Source organism: Pongo abelii, chromosome 12 (genome assembly GCF_028885655.2).
Source record: "Pongo abelii isolate AG06213 chromosome 12, NHGRI_mPonAbe1-v2.0_pri, whole genome shotgun sequence".
NCBI classification, from domain to species: Eukaryota; Metazoa; Chordata; class Mammalia; order Primates; family Hominidae; genus Pongo; species Pongo abelii.
The window spans coordinates 125,022,990-125,038,268 of NC_071997.2; the positions used below are offsets into that span (position 1 = coordinate 125,022,990).

A 15,279-nucleotide genomic window follows, 5' to 3' on the forward strand; every position below is an offset into this window, starting at 1 on the left:
CTTTTGATATGCAGAGAGTACTAACTTTATTGGAGTTCTATTTATCATTTTGTGTGTTATGACTAGCAATTTTTTGTGTCTTGTATAAGGTCTGCCTACCCCAAGGTTATGAAGATGCTCTTGTATGCTTTCTTTAAAGCATTATTGTTTTACTTTTCACATGTAGATCTAAACTGTCTGGATTTTGTTTTTATAAGGGAGGGGTCAGGATTTATCCTCTACCTCAACTCTGTGTATCTAATTGACCCAGCAGCACGCATTAAAAAGATGACTCTTTTGTCGTGGGAAGATTTTAACACAAGGAAATAAAACCTAGCAAAATTTTGGAAAAGCCAGGGAACAAAGGACAGTGAAGTTATTGCTAAAGTTTTCAGCTTGCAACACTACAGCAGGAGCTGTGGAGGAGCTTGCCTGGGAGCTGCTGAGACGATCCCATCTGCTTCCTCCCCACACTGGTCTATGAGTCACCTGTGCTTCTTCCCACCACAGCTGCTGGAGAACATGGCCTCCTAACATGGCCTCTTTCCTTTTCATGGAAGCCTATGGGGAAGGGATTCTAAGAAATGCTGTCCTAGGCTTTGTCTCTGAGACAAAGTGGTAGAGAAGACTCCAGGAGGTGGAGTTGATGCCAAAGTGCAAACATAGTTCGCAGAGTCACTGAACATTCTTGCACCTGTGATGCAGAAATTAATTTTGAAGTTGGGTTAGAAGGTCTCTAAGAACTTTCTCTCTCGAACATTCATTAAAACATTAGATATTATAAATGCTGTCTTCATGAATTTTATTCATTCACTGAGGTATTGAACTAGGCCAAAAATATAAAAAGAAAAAGAAGGAAAAGCACTTTTATCAGAAGCACTTCGAATACCACTGAAATAGGAGCAGGCAAACAGATGACACAGTGCAGGAAAATAATGGCTATGGCTGTAAGAATATACAGTGCAGCAGGTTATAGGCAAAGGTGTAGCCAGACCACCTGAGGGACACTCCTGCAGTGTTATTGGAAGGCTGTGTAGAATCCTGCCTGGAGGAGCAGAGCAGGAATTGGGAGCCCCAGAGAAAGAACAGCAGGTGTACCCAGGGATGCCATTGTAGTACCTGGGAAAATGTAAACTCAAGCTTTGTTTTTCTTTTATCTTGAATTTCTTGAGGAAAACCACAGGTGCCTTCAAGGAAACAGATGGAAGTTGTAATCTGTTTTGTGTAACCAAAGCATTAGGCAGTGTTTGTATGGCATTGGGCAAGTCACTTCCTCCCTGTGCTATGATCTCTTCTCTCAGTTAAATCTCCAGGATTCTTCCTGCATCTTGCAGTTTCGGCTCTGGAGGGTTCTTGAGTTTGTTCTTCCTCTGCACTTTATTTGCAATTGCAAAAATTCAGGTATGCCGGGCTTACAAGTTAGAGACAAATGGCATCTAAACTGGCTTTCTCTTCTCTACAGGTTTCTTTCCAGAATCTTTGGACAATAGGTGGAGTGATGGCAGAAAGGGGAAGAATGGACGTGGTGGGTGTCAGCCAATCACAGCATATTCAATGATTCCCCATGGATTGGAGAGTGTTGAATCATGAGGAGGCTGGCAAAAGGGCCCTCTCCTCATGAGGTCTGGTTAATATCAGGAATTATTGCCTCAAACGCTGCAGGTGTGGATCGATCTCTTTCAGTCCCAGTAAATGGGGCTGCAACTGCCTTTGACAACCTCAAAGCTGCACAGTGCTCATGCCCTGGGGCAGACAATGATGTGGGGGAGTTGCTGATTTTAGGATAGAAAATTACAATGCTTATATAGTAAACAGCACCTGGAAGTTTACTAATGATTTTTACAATTAACAGCAGCAGTGCGGTCTGATTATTCATGCGTGCTTTCTGTGAAAGAAAAGAAAGGAAGCAGATGTTGAAAAAAGTCACATGGCTTAGATTTTATTGGGAGGGGAGATGCGGTGGTGAAAGAAGGATGTATTAGTAGGAGCAGGAGGAAGGAAAGAGTATGAGGTAGAGAATTCTTACTGTTATTTTCTTCAGGCTGTAATATGCAAATCACGCTCTTTCAAATTTCAAAATTAACCTCAAGGTATGTTCTATATCATAAGAACTCTTTTCTACAGCACGTATGTTTAAAAGCTTATATATTTTGCAGTAGCTAGGCAATTTCATAAGTGCATTAGGTATCTATAAAACATATATGATTGGGCATTTTAAAAGTCTTTCTTTTTCTTTTTTTTTGAAACAGAGTCTTGCTCTGTTGCCCACGCTGGAGTGCAGTAGCGCAATCTCAGCTCACTGCAACCTACACCTGCAGGGTTCAAGAGATTTTTTTTTTCTTTTATTATTATTATTATTATTATTATTATACTTTAGGTTTTATGGTACATGTACGCAATGTGCAGGTAAGTTACATATGTATACATGTGCCATGCTGGTGTGCTGCACCCACCAACTCGTCATCTAGCATTAAGTATATCTCCCAATGCTATCCCTCCCCCCTCCCCCCACCCCACAACAGTCCCCAGAGTGTGATGTTCCCCTTCCTGTGTCCATGTGTTCTCATTGTTCAATTCCCACCTATGAGTGAGAATATGCGGTGTTTGGTTTTTTGTTCTTGTGATAGTTTACTGAGAATGATGATTTCCAATTTCATCCATGTCCCTACAAAGGACGTGAACTCATCATTTTTTATGGCTGCATAGTATTCCATGGTGTATATGTGCCACATTTTCTTAATCCAGTCTATTTTGTGCCTCAGCCTCCTGAGTAGCTGGGACTACAGGCGCCAGTCACCACACGCGGTTTGTTTGTTTGTTTGTTTTTTTGTTTGTATTTTTAGTAGAGATGGGGTTTTGCCAAGATGATCAGGCTGATCTTGAACTCCTGACCTCAAGTGATCCACCTGCCCCAGCCTCCCAAAGGACTGGACTTACAGGCATGAGCCACCATGCCCAGCAGTTCCATGTAGTCTTTAAATGTACCAACATTTTCTTGGTTGTTGAAAAATCTAGTATTTTTTACATACAGTAATTAACCAATTATTGATGGGGAATTTGTATTATTTTAGATACAAGAAATGTGCTTGAATAGATTTTTGCTTCTGTTAAATTTTTCATTAGGTAAAATTCCAAATGATGGGATCACCTGGTCACAGGAAAAGAGCAACAACAATCAAAGAAGGCTCTGGTTTCTTGTTATGCTATTGGACTGGAAAGTGCTCTCAGGAGCTGTGCATGCTAAATTCAGCCCAGTCTCACCAATATCAGAGTGGGGGTCTCTGTGTGTTCGCGTGCACATACATGTGTGCATGCAAATTTTTCTATCTATGCCTAGTATCACAAGATGGTTTTAAATCTATTATTTATTAGATTATTGGCCAAGAAAAATTTTTCTGTTTTTAAATTTATTGAATTTTCTCCCATGTATCAAGGGACCTTTCATATTTGCCTCATTTATCTACCATTGGAATCAACATTTTATTGAAAATTTCCTCAGGCAGTAAATTCTACGAGGGCAAAGATGTATCTATATATACACAGAGATGAAGAGTGACTTGCCCCTCTTTTTGTCTCTCTCTCTTTCCCTCCCTTTATTCATTCTTTCTTTCTCTCTCTTCCTTTATTTCTTTTTCTTCTTCCCTCCCTCCCTTCCTTCCTTCTTTCTTTCTCTCCTTTCTTTCTTTTTATTTTCTCTTTCTTTCTCCTTCCTTCCTTCCTTCCTCCCTTCCTCTTTTCTTCTTTGCTTCCTTCCTTTCCTTTTCTCTCCTCCTCTTTCTCCTTCTCCTCCTTTCTCTCTCTCTTTCTTTCTCTTCACTCTCCGCCTCTTTCTTCAATGTTTCTGTTGCTGAGGACCTCAGTGGACAATAATGGCTGTATTTGAGATTCCTAATTAACAAACCAATATGGTTTAATTTTTCTTTAAATCTAGGTTCAACCTGGATCAGAAGCCAAGACCAATGCTGCACTTGGAAGGGATGACCAATAGTTCTGTGTTCCTGACCTGTCTTACAGTCTTTCTCTTCTATCCGCAGTGGACCGTTTGGCTGATCACGTCACTCTACAGCTGAACTTCTGCCACATTTGAGCACCCACATTAAAGACAAAAGTATATATGAGAAATAGAGCCACTCGGAGCCTGTCTGCTACACACAATTTCAGCACGAGGACAAACAGCATGGTGACAATGGCTAATCACTGTCATTTACCTTTATTTCTTCCTTAACAGTTGAGACACATTAAGTCAGTGTTTACCTACGTGCTATACCTCAGACTTGTCACCAAGAAAGCTCAGTGGAGATTTTTTAGGTAAAGAGAGAAAATAATGTCTTAAATGCAACTAGGAATCTCAGTTCTTCATCTACAAGTTGTGGATGGTATAAAACACCTCACAAAATTCTTGGGTAGTTAGTTGTGAAAATGTGTGTGAAGCACTCACCACAGCACTGATCACAAATGCACATCTCGGTGACCATTAGTTCTCTGTCCCTTTCTTCATGGACAGAAGGCAAGTGCAGATCTTGCACATTATAAAGTAGTAGAGTATTTCCCTTTTTTTTTTTCTTTTTTTTGAGATAGAGTCTTGCTCTGTCACCCAGGCTGGAGTGCAGTGGCACAATCTCAGCTCACTGCAACCTCCACCTCCCGGGTTCAAGGGATTCTCCTGCCTCAGCCTCCGGAGTAGCTGGGATTACAGGCGCATGCCACCACGCCCGGCTAATTTTTGTACTTTTAGTAGAGATGGGGTTTCACCATGTTGGTCAGGCTGGTCTTGAACTCCTGACATCAAGATCCGCCTGCCTCGGCCTCCCAAAGTGCTGAGATTACAGGCATGAGCCACCGCGCCCGGCCAGTAGTAGAGTTCTTAAACAAACATCCCCTAAGGGTCTAAACACAGGCTCTACTAAGTTCTACTTCACCTACTGAATTTCCCAGCTGATGGGAGAAGCCCTGTCTTTATTCATTCAGAGGAGTTAACATCTGGATATTCATAGGCACATACTTTTATCCCTCCCAAAATATCAAAGCTTATACAAATACAAAGATGATAATTAGAAATTGGTCTCCAGCCGTTTTGGACTTGGCTTCTTACTTGAGATAGAATCAGAAGATTCTGGAGATGTTTTCTAATTTACATGAAATGCCTTTCTTATTTTCACTGTCCTCAATCCTGTAGGTTATAAATCTAGGCACTTCCTGTAGAGAAATGCATTGACTTCTTCTAGCAGTCTTCCAAAGTGAGCATTCATTCTGACTAATCCATATACACTAAGTTTCACTGGGTTTTACCAGATTATCAAGAACACAGGAACAGTATGCGCAAACAAAGAGACTGGCTGATATCATGATAGGACAATTTCTATTTGGTTCAAATTGGCTTGTTAAACCCTGCTTCAGTCTTATCAGGTAATGGACAGTGCTTACTTTTGAGCTGACAAACAAAATGTTTCTCTTTAATCTCTCAGGTTGGGGAGATAATGGAGAGGCAAGACAGCAATATGGGGTTGGCTGGAAAAATGACAGACTGCATATGCACATCAAATAAATTCCAAATGCAGCCGTCTATTCCCAAGGTATCTTAACTCCACCAGATATCATCTCACTGCTGTCTGTCAATGATTGCTCTGTCTAGTTTTAATATTGAAAGCAAGTTTTCACCTTCAGCAAAGCCATGCAATGTGACCAGAATGTGATCTAAGAATTCAAGGCTGTACCAGCTGTTCTCTAGACACTGAGTCCCACCAACCATGGCAGGAAGAGTGGGCCTTGGGTTGATATGGCTGCCAGCTCATCAATCCCTCCAGATGTTCCTCATGCGACTTCTTTCTAGGAATCTCTATTCCAGGCCCTTCATTCTAACCATCACCACCTGCATCTTGTATCCTGGATTCTTTTATTTTAAGAATTTTAAATAGTGCACTAGAGGTTGTAGAAGAGATACTTAAGATATGGGTATCTTCACTCTATTCTTGAGAGGCTGTGCATGATACATGGAGGTCAATGACATCAGAACCTTATAAAGCCTGACATAAAGATTGTGGGGAGCCCTTAGCAGGAGAGAAGGTCATTGAGTCCCCATAGCTGCAGCAGAAGGTGGAAGAGGAACTGGATACCAGCCTGGAGCCGGAGAGAATCATCACCCACAGCCAGGAAGGGGTGGACTTGTTTTGCGTTGGTTGTTTAGTTTTGCTTTTATTCTCATGCTTCCCTGAATGGATCTCTGTCAGTGCTTTAACATCAGCAGAGTAAGAATAAAACATGGGTCAGCCCTGTCTCAGCCCAAGGTGGGTGGGTGATGTTAACTTGGAACTAGACCACAGCATGGGTGGAGTCCTCAGCAAATGGTACAGCAGACTTGGCCAGCCTGACAGAGCCCCTGAGCCCCACCTCCACCAAGTGGGACATGTAATGACAGAGAGGTTGATAACCACGGGGATAGAGCAGTGCCCGGAAAGGAAATCCTAGAAAGTCCTATGGTAGGGAGAAGGCAGTAAGGAGAGTCCAGACCCTAGAATGTAACACTGGGAACTCTGTTCCCTGGAACAGCCCCAAACTTTCCTGGAGGAAAATAAACTAAAGGCATGCTTTTACTCCGTCATCCAGCACACATTGTAAACAAAGCAGCTAGTAGTCCCATGAGAATAAAAGATGATCTCACAGGAAATCCCTCTGGCCAAAGCACTAAGAGAACCACTGAATAAACAGAAATATCAATACTTGAGGAATCGAAACTAAGAGAATGATATAGAATAAGAATATAAAATATGTATATTGTCTTCTGAAGGTTCACTGGAAAATCATCTTGCAAAATGCAGGTTAATTGGAGATTAGACATACAAATTTACTTAATGTGTATACACAGTAGCCTTCAGAATGAAGATACGAAGATATAGAGGAAATTGTCTGTTTTTATGCTTAGGTTCAACAAAGTACGAACAGCTGTATAGAAATATGATTGGACCAAAAGTATATGATCTAATGCTAATAGGCAGAGTGTGGACACCCAGCAAGCCCTGTCTATCTGGACTCTTCTTAGCCTCTCTGAGCCTGCATTCTTTCCTTCTGAGTATTGGGCAGGACCCTCTCTGGAATGGGGTGGTATTAGTCCATTCTCACACTGCTATGAAGAAATAGCTGAGACTAGGTAACTTATAAAGAAAAGAGGTTTAATTGACTCACAGTTCCACATGGCTGGGGAGGCCTCAGGAAACTTACGATGATGGCAGAAGGCACCTCTTCACAGGGTGGCAGGAGAGAGAATGAGTGCTGAGAGAAAGGGGAAGCCCCTTATAAAACCATCATATCTCATGAGAAGTCACTCACTATCATGAGAATAGCATGGAGGAAACTGACCCTGTGATTCAATTATCTCCATCTGGTCCTGCTCTTGATATGTGGGGATTATTACAATGCAAGGAGAGATTTGGGTGGGGACACAGAGCCAAACCATATTAGGGGTCTTATAATCTACAGTCAAACAAGGTAGGTCAGATAATTTCTCTATGGCCAGTTTTTACACAAAAAAGCAGAGACGACACTTACGTAATATTTCCAGGTTTTATGATTGGCTTAGGGACAGAGGGGCTTTGGTTTCTATGACCCGCCTTGGGAAAGAGAGATTTTCATTTCTCTGGCTGGCTAAGGACTGAGAGACAGAAGGTCAGGAGAAAGAGAAAAACTTTCACTGCTCAGCGGCCTTCTTTTCGGAGTGTCATTTTCCTGAGCTCTAAATGTGTGAATGTGTGTGTATATATATATACCCATATACAGATATTCTCAGAATAAAAAAGATATTGAAAGCAAGAATAAGCATACATGAAGTCTTTGGGCATGACAAATGAAATTGATGAAATAAAGAGCTTAATGAATGGATTTTTACAGATGAACAGATAATAGATATAGCTGAAGAATCAATTTGTAAGTTGAATTTAAATAATGTCTTCCAGAATACATTCAAAAGCAATAAAGTAATATGATGATTGAGAAAAAAGTTAAAAGATATGGAAGATAGAAGTACTAACATTAATTTAATAAAAGTTCCAAAAGGGTCAGGCTTGGGGGCTCACGCTTATAATCCCAGCACTTTGGGAGGCCAAGGCAGGAAGATCACCTGAGGCCCAGAATTTGAGACCAGTCTGGCCAACATGGCAATACCCCATCTCTACTAAAAATTAAAAAATTAGCCAGGTGTGGTGGCAAATGCCTGTATTACAAGCTACTTGGGAGGCTGAGGCAAAATAATCACTTGAACCTGGTAAGCAGAGGTTTCAGTGAGCCAATATCAGGCCATTGCACTCCAGCCTGGGTGACAGAGCGAGACTCCATCTCAAAAAAAATAACAAAAATTTTAAAAATTTCCAAAGGCAAGAAATGAAAGGAAGGAAATATTGTCATTATATATTAGAATGTTTCCTATTATTTTTCACTTTTCATAGTGAGTATTTATTTGCATATTTTCTTTTAGCATCTAGTTTGTCTATATCTTACTTTCGTACAAGTCAAAAAATCTTTGCTTTAAAAAAAAATCACCCAAAAACACACACCAGATAATTAACAAATCCTTCAGCCCATGAAATGGAAATACTAAAATGTCAGCTAGATTTCTGACAAAAATGATCCCAAAGTTAGAGAGAAGATGGTAATAAATAAAATGGACTATGAAAATCGGAAAATGATAGTAAATTAAGCAAATTACTAAACTTAACATATAGTAACACTGTAAAAACTATCTGCCAATAAAATGGAAATCTCATTGATAATAGATGGATTTCTGAGAAGCCAAATTCGGTATATATGCATGTATATATATATGTTTGCTCAATACAAATTTATTTATATGTGTATATGTACACATATAAATATGTGTATATATGTACAGATTAGTAACCATGAAAGAAAATGAAATATTAATGATATAATTTTCTATAAGTAGCTATGTAATTTTAAACTTCCAGGAAACAGGTAATCCCTATCTGATGGAACTTGTCCCATATAATATAAAAATGAAGTCATCTCAAAACACTTTGTGAGGCTTCACACTTTATACGATTGATTCTAAAATTAGATGAAGATATTATAAGAACAAAAAAAATCAGTTTTACTTATATATGTAGATTTAAGATCCTAAATAAAAATTAATTTTCTAATTTAATGACAGCATGAAAAATAGTATCTCATGACAAGCAGCATTCGTAACAGAGATTCAAGGAGAGTTCAGCCTCAGAAAATATAATTATTCAATATATCATATAGTGAAAAGTAGAAAAAAATCCAAGTAATTATCTTAATGGAAATGGATACAGAAAAAAGCATAAGACAACTTCAATACCAATTTATTATTTTTAAAAAACCAGTGCCATTAGAATACTAGAAAGGGAAGATGACTCTTGTAGTTTGTTGAAAGTTATTTATCAAAACCCTACATCCAATATTATATTGAACTGGCAAATTTTAATCACATTCTTTTTAAGCACATGATAACAAAAACAACTGTTCAACATCTGTTCTGTGAATGGCAGTCAACTGAATGAGTCAAAGCATTAAGAAAAGAAAAAGAAATGCACATAGACACTATAAGAGCAGTGACATTGTCATTAGTTGCACATAATGTGATTATTTCAACAGAGATTATCAAGAGGGGATGGGTAATCCAGAGGAGCCATTACTACTATCATAAGGTTTAGTGAGATTGCCAGAGAGATAATCAATAAGTAAAAACCATCAGTGTTCTTCCACACTAGCTAGAAATTTGACCACCAGAAAATGTTAGACAAAATGGCAATAGAAATACCATTTATAATAGCAACTAAAATATGGTATTTAAGAATAACACAACAACAATGTAAAACACCTTTATTAGAATAAAACAAACTCCAAGAACAAACAAAAGGAGATCTGTACAAGAGTTGACTGATTGGATGAGTTAACTTCCAGCACTTTGAATTTGCCTTTGGGTCTCTGTGGTTTCTGAGGTGGAATCAGCTTTGAGTCTTATTGAGTATCCTCATAGGTGATGAGTTCTCTGGACCTAAGGCTTTGAAGCAGCTCCAATCCTGTTCTGCCTCCTGCCGGGTTTTCATTATGAGTGTGTGATGTTGGTTTTAAGGCCCCTGCAGAGATGGAGAAAGAAGGAAGGCAATTGGGCAAGTTCAAATCCTTCAAAGCTTGCTGTTCTTACTGAGATTCTGTCACTTTTCTTATACAAATGCAACCTGAATTGCTTCAAGTCTCGGGCTAATTTCCAGAGTTCTGAAAAGGTTGATTCAGACCATTTTTCCCCAGGGTTTTGTTTCCATAGAGAAAGGAATTCTCAAAAGCCCTCACTTTGCCATTTTTGCTGCTGCTACCTGTTGGATAAGTTAATTTTATGAATAATCAGTTTTGCTAAAATCCATTCATCAATTCAATACAATTCTAAGCAATTTCTCAGTAGCAGGTTTTGGCAAATTGGAAAACCAATTCAAAATACATTCAATAGTTAAGAAACTTTGGAAGTGAAGAAAAGAAATGGGGGAATAGCCCTACCAGATAAGAGGACATGTTTCCAAACATTTGTCAAACAAATAGTATTTTAGAACAGAAATTGACATACAAGCCAGGAACAGATGGAGAAACCTGCAAACTTGATGTGTAACGAAGTAGTGAAAGCACAGAGGCTTAACAAATGTATTGGGAAACCTGGGTCTAAAGTTTGAAAATTAAAGGTAGATCCCCAATTCACAACATCTCAAAACTCAACTCCAAATGGAACCGTATCCTAAATGTAAAATGTAAAGATTTAAAACTTATGAAAATGAGGAAGAACATCATTGAGATGAGGGAAGACTATCAGTAGGATTTCAAAAGCACAAACCAAAAAGGAAAACTTAATAAAGTGATAAATGTAAATAAAGGATAGCTGTAAATATGATTACCTCTAAATTGAAGATATGTATTTAACCAAGAATGTCAGAGACAAACATGGAAGAAGGGATACTAATGAAAGACAGTTATAAAATCTTAAATTTTCAAAAAAATTCACATCTAGAATACATAGGAGCTCACATAAATCAGGAAGGAAAGGAAAACACAACAGAAAAATGGGCAATGATTATGAATATTCAATTTATAGACCTTGAAATATTAGTGATTAATAAATATGTAAAAGAAACTCAAATTCATGAGCAATGAGAAGGATACTGATTTTGAGAAGCACATGAGGTCATTTATTATAGCTTCGTGTAAGGTAGACATCATGAGATGCTTTTCAATGACCTGAATATGTAAAAATTGAAAAAACGTAACATTGTATCAAAAATTTTTAAAAGACTTTTATTTTATGTTTAGGGTGAGCACAAGTCTTAGTTTGGCAAGGATAGTCCCAGTTTTTGACTGTTATCTCAGAGTGAATATTACTAGGTGCCCATTTCACTCTCAACATTCCCTGTAAAATCAGTTATATGCCCACTCTACTTGCTGCACAAGACCATTAATTTAGATTTAAAAACACTAAGCCTTCTCACTCATTTTCCAAAGAATACATAAGGCCCAAAGACAAATAAATGGACAAAAAGTATCTGTCGGGTTGGAGGGGAGGGTGCAAGGGATATTTAAGAATAACGTAAGGAATCTGGGACTTGGCGCTCAGGTTAGAATTTAGGAATTTCCTACGACCCCTTCTTTCCACAGTCAACAATTAATTTCCAGATTATGTAAGGGCCACCCATGCTTTCCTGGATAAACCTGAGAAAAGCAATGCTTTTGGAGGACAAAATGGAGTCCTTTTCAGAGGAGCCAAATAAATCTCTCTGTAATGGTATGCAGCCTGTGTCCAGGACGCAAACCAATCTCAGACGTTAATAAGAAGTCTCAGCTGTATAAACCAAAATTACAAGATGTCACATTCAGGAAATCTCATTTTACACTAAACAAACAAGGAAAGAGGGTCTAATTGGGCTCCTCTGCAATCAGATCCTATTGCCTTCTTGGGCTCACCAAGCTGTGCTGAGGGATGGTCTGGGGGAGCTCATGCAGCCTTGGGCCATATGTCTCTTCTTTTACAGGTTTGGACAAAACAAAGGAACGAATGTGGAACAGAAGTTTCAAAGACCTCTATGGAAAGATAAAGCTCTCAGAGGTATCAACCTCATATGAAAGGGTCTTTTAAAAGGTCATTTAATTAAAGCTATGGAGAAGAAATAACCTTTGGAAATGGTAGTTTTTCATTAGATGGAGTATTTATTTTCCCTTGATTTTATACAGTCTACAGTGTACTTTTATTCCTTAACTTATTTGTCAGAACAGCCCTGTGAGATAAGTAGGATTAGCATTTCCACCCTTGTAGGAGAGCTGGTATGTCAACCCTTGTCTCTTGGACATGAAAATCCATGTCCCTAATTATTGTATCAGGATTTGGTCAGGAATATAGGAGCAACTCCACATATTTTAAGTAAGGGAAAGTGAGGCTCAAATCTTTTATCAAAAAATAGAACAGAAAATAAAGAAGCACGAATTACAAGCAAATACCTTGTTAAATGGGATCTTTGTAAACATTGCATCACCTCCTCTATCTTTGCAGGTGTCTGGTCTTTTGTAATAGACTGCAGGAGGGGCAACCTTGTGTTCTCTATATCGTGCCTTTTCCTGGAATCTCAGAAAAACTACATTTTCCAGCCTTCCTTGCAGTTAGGTTGGGGCCATATAACTCAGTTCTGTCCAGTGGAATGAGAGGGGAAATGATGTCTATCACTTTCAGGCCTGTACTTCCTCTACCATCTTTTTGTTCTACCACTGAACCCTTGGATTCCAGATTTTCCAGACGCTGTGGCTACAAGATGGAGGAGAGCCGCTTGACCTGTAGGGGCTTTGAGTGAAAATAAATAAACCTTTATTGTGTTAAGCCTTGCAGATATGGTAGTTGTTATAGCAGCTAGCTGGTATTAATTACCCTCTTAAAGGGATGCCAAGACATTGGTATATTTTATCTTGCTTAAGAACAATAGACAGCTGTCAGTCTATTTCCTCTGCTTCCCATAAATAGGAAGAAATCAACACCTGGTAATATTATTGGGTCCTGACTAGTTTATGGACTCCTTGTGGGCAGGGATGTTGTAAAACTACATTTTGTAGCCTTCTTTTCTTCTATTAGGTTGGTGCAAAAGTGATTGCGGTTTTACCTTTGGCAAAAACCGCAATTACTTTTGCACCAACCTAATAGGATAGTACCCGACACATTGAGGATAAGCAGTAAATGAATCTACAGGGACTAATGAATGATTTGATGAGCCATAATTTTGATGTATTCTCATTCAATGCAGACTGAAAGTTTTTAAATTATTTGAATGGTAAATAAGACCTAACTTGTTGTTTTGCTAAAAAATGATAAGCAACTAAAAGGAGGACTATAATCGCATTTGTACTAAAAATGTAAGCTTATTTGTGTTTTATTATGTTTAAAATTTTTCTTATTGTTTACCACAATAATGAGGAATCATTTGTGCCATCAAAATCAGTATGGCCTCCACACACAGGGAGCTCTGATCACTGGCTGTACTTCTGATAAATCTGAGATGCTCTGTGCTCAGCAATGCTCAAGGTTCTGTCAACACGAATATCTCCTTACCCCTTGGAACAAAGGAAACCAATGATGTTCCTGACATCTACAAGAGTGCCTTTGAAATGGGTTAACTTTAAAAATTTTAAATATGTGTCTTGTCTTTTCTAATTCAATTGGTGTTTGGATTTAAAGTTAATTATCTGATTTCCTAAACTAACTTCTCTGTGCATTTTTCTCCCTCTGATTTTGAACATTCCTGAAGATTGGTTGGCCTACAGTATCTAAGTGGTCTGTAATGTAAGTCGGAAGGGTGTGATGCAAAATGGAACTGGAGTGGCCTAATCCCTCGTCTTAGTGACCTAAGCTATTTAGAGGAGATGAAGAAATGCTTGAAACGCTTTTAATTAACCAAATAGCTATTGGAAAGCCATGTAGCCCACTGCCTGCCAGAAGCTGTCATAGCTCAACTATTTCAGGGTTTCTTTCACACAAACAAGACTGATTAAAAGTGACCAACGTTCTGTAATTGCCATTGTCTTGTTCATAACTATAAAGGTTTTCTCAGAGAAGCCACTGAGTCTGCTCATTTCCACAGTAATTAGTTGCTTCTCCCTGGCAGTGGAGATTCAGCCCCTAACTGGTGTCTGGAAGGAACAGTCAGGGAAGCTTCTGCTGAATAGCGTGCGCTGTGTGCTGTGTTCTATGTGCCACATGCTGTGTTCTGTGTGCTCATGCTACACCGGCCGGCAGGGAGGTGATTGTAGGAAGGAGATGGGCCTGGGATAAGGAGGAGGGCTGAAAGAGAAATGGCCAAGTGGGTACATTAATTATCTGCCCTTCTGGAGCAATCGTGGACTCTAAGAAGAAGTTATTAAGTAGCAGGCATTTGACTGTCATTTGAGTCTCGTTTGTACTTTTAAAAATGGTTATGAATAGTAATAATGAAAAATAGAAATGTTTAGGAATATAACAGTGCTAAAGACTGTCTATTCAATCTTGTCCTTTTAGATATTTGTAACACTAATGACGTGCTGCTGATGGAAAATCAAACCAAAGTGACTAGGAAATCATTTCATCATTCCATAAAGATCTGCTGAGCCCCTCTAGGTGCTGAGGACTATGGAAAGAGGCCACAGTCACGGGAGACAGTCTTTGCCCTTAATTGCTCAAGAATGAAGTGGGTGAAATCCTGGAACTCACAGTTGGGCAGGGGCAGTTTTCAGATATGACAGGCCTGCTTTCCTGAGATATGACTCAGCCCAGAATAAATATTTGCGCTGCCTCGAAGGGTTTTACCATGAGAAGTTCTATTCATTGTTTTCACTGATGCCCAAATGACCGAAAGTGAATATAAGGGCTTGACTTGTCTTTTATTAAATCCAGATTTTCCTTTTCAACCAAATAATAGAGGCTTGAAGCTGGTATAATGTTTAGGTGAATATAAAACATGGAACTACCACAGGTAATGATGTCTAGTCCTGAGAGCTTGTATTTATCAAAGCTTTGAGCCCAAAAGGGAAAAGGATTCAGAAGTCTCCCACCAGCAAAAATCTGGTGCTGTCTCCTGAGCACTTCTGGCTATAGTATACCTTCCTAGGTGTGAATCGCTCTTTCTCTCCATGGGGCCAGGTCTCTCCATGTCTTGAAGGCTTCTCTCCCTAAAGTTAGACAATGGAGAAGGGCACAGCCTCTTGTTCCTCCAAACATTGGTCCACATGTATTTTGGGTTTTAAAGATTGAAGCACTGTATTTAGGGCCACTGAGTC

General features: G+C 39.1%; 1 long non-coding RNA gene across 1 annotated transcript; it reads left to right on the forward strand.

Annotated features, from left to right (window-relative positions):
- Positions 1-1,591: 1,591 nt before the first annotated feature.
- Positions 1,592-14,817, forward strand: LOC103889906 (uncharacterized). Its single transcript, XR_654278.3, has 6 exons — positions 1,592-1,641; positions 3,911-4,087; positions 5,445-5,552; positions 12,021-12,094; positions 13,776-13,810; positions 14,522-14,817. It is a non-coding gene; the product is annotated as an uncharacterized LOC103889906 (long non-coding RNA).
- Positions 14,818-15,279: the final 462 nt, after the last annotated feature.